Genomic DNA, 2,504 nt, shown 5'->3' with positions numbered 1-2,504 from the left:
AGGGAACTTTCACCCCATCAACGCAGTAATTAAAACTGAGAGGACTTTTCCGATTTGGAAACTCACAACCTGACTTTTAACCCCGTTTATCATCATACCATTGCCTACTGTCCATTTCACAACATTATCGAGGTCATTTTGCAGTTGCTCACAATCTTGTAACTTATTTATTACTCTGTACAGAATAACATCATCTGCGAAAAGCCTTATCTCTGATTCAACTTCTTTACACATATCATTGATATATATAAGAAAACATAAAGGTCCAATAATACTGCTGTCGCGGATTGACATTGGTTACGTCAACATCGAAATATCTATGTATTCTTTGTATTTGTATAGTTGCCCTTTTTACTCTGTGACGTATATGTATTGTTGTTGAATAATAAACGTGATATTGTGAACACGACGGTGAAGTCCTCTTATAATTCAGTAGTTACGATTTATAACACAAAATCTTGGTGCCGAAACCTCCGGGAATATTACGAGTTCAACGCGACACGAGAGAAGAGGATTTTCACACCACGGACACGTATGTTGAGCGACTTAAATCTCGACATAGGTTATCTACGCATCTCTGAGGAGGAGAAAGGATCACCAACGCAGAACTAGCTACAACTTCAAACCAACAGATAAGACGAAACACAATTGCAGTATACGTAGTGTTGACCGTAGATTGGTAATTTTTTCTGAACATTTAATGCATAGAAGTTCGAAGGAATTTCAATATTACTCGTAACAAGAAATATAACCCCACCTACGTCAAAATATCCGTAATGGCTTCCATTCCAAAGATATCTATGCATGCAACACTCGAGTAAAACACTAGCGCCGTCTGTTGTAAAAAGGGAGTAACTAAGTATGATCTTTAACTTTTAATAAGACATCTCTGGCAACCATTCATTGACAATAGTGTATGACGTAACGTTGAGCCGCGAAATCATTTCACATGTTTATTTTTTGTCTGAATATTTCAAGGAGTAATACTTTTCAGATCAGTGAAGAATTACTTTACTAGTAGGAGACATTATGGAAGGCAGTACAGCGAATCAGCTCACGAAATTGAAACGTAGACGAGTAACTCAACGTTCCAACACTACGCGTTTTATTAATCAGATTCATTCGTTCAATCAATCCACGGACTTAGATGAAATAGAGCATATCCGCGAGCGTCTACAGGAAACGTTAGCGTCCTTAAATGCGTTAAATGACAGTATCCAAGATTTACTCGATGACGCGGAGTACGAAGACGACGTGGCAGCCTGTGAAGAATATTTGGACAACTCCAAACGGGCGATTAGAAAGGCCACGGGCCTCATACAACAGAAAAGCGCGAGGAATGAGGCCGACTCTACCACTACGTATCCGAGTGTCCTTGTTCAACCCACGACTACAGCGGAGATAAAGCTTCCTACCATTAAACTGCAGTCATTCTCAGGGAACGTAGAAGAATGGCCGGGATTCTGGGAGCAGTTCGAGTCCTCCATTGACAAACATTCGTCGGTGTCCGTCGTAAACAAACACGTATTTCTCCGTGGGTACTTAGAGGGAGAACCAAGGCGTCTTGTAGACGGTATATCTATAACGGCAGACACATATGAACAAACTAAACAAATTCTGATAGCACGATATGGTGATAAGAACAGGATTATTCAGTCTCACCTCGATTACTTGGAAAATCTCGAAGTTGCAGTCTCGGAGGCCCCCGAAGTATTAAACACGACCTACATTGAATGCCATCGCCGGATACAAGCATTGAGAGCACTAGGGGAAGACGTCGACGCATATGGTCGAATTTTAGCACCCAAACTATTACGAGCCTTTCCAGAGGACATCTGTCGCCGTTGGCTCGTCCACTCTAAAAGACTAGGCATACAAGAAGGGGACACTACCCGACTAATGGCGTTCCTTAACGAAGAAGTGGAAGGAGCTCTTAACGCTCAAAAGATACGGGGTGACGCCCCATTAACGACCTCTTCATTACCCACAGCAGCCACTCTTCACGTAAACACAAAACCAAACAAACAAAAGGGGAAGCAGACACCTCCACCAGACCCGTTTTGTGTGTACTGCGAAAACCGTGGTCACTGGGGTCAGGACTGTCAACAGATGAAGGATCCCCAGGTGAGAGTTGAGAGACTGAAAGCCACAAACCGGTGCTTTCTTTGCCTACGCCGTGGGCACAACAAGACACAGTGTTTTAAGAAGGGGAAGGCATCCTGCAACAAATGTCGAGGGTCACACCATGTATCCATTTGTACCGAGGGCAGCAGTCAACACACTTCCGTGGGCAAGATAGGGGTCATCACGTCCGATTTCACACATCTGCAAACGGCCCGTGTATGGATCAAGGGGCCGACAGGGCGAAAAAGACTAACTCGTTGTATCCTGGATGCAGGGAGTCAATCGAGCTTCATCCACAATTCTCTGATTGATGCGTTGCAGCTTAATGTTACGGATCGCAAGACTCTTGAGATAAGCACGTTTGAATCACCCTCCAATAT

This window comes from Anabrus simplex, chromosome 1, assembly GCF_040414725.1.
Source record: "Anabrus simplex isolate iqAnaSimp1 chromosome 1, ASM4041472v1, whole genome shotgun sequence".
NCBI classification, from domain to species: Eukaryota; Metazoa; Arthropoda; class Insecta; order Orthoptera; family Tettigoniidae; genus Anabrus; species Anabrus simplex.
This window is presented reverse-complemented; position numbering follows the sequence as displayed.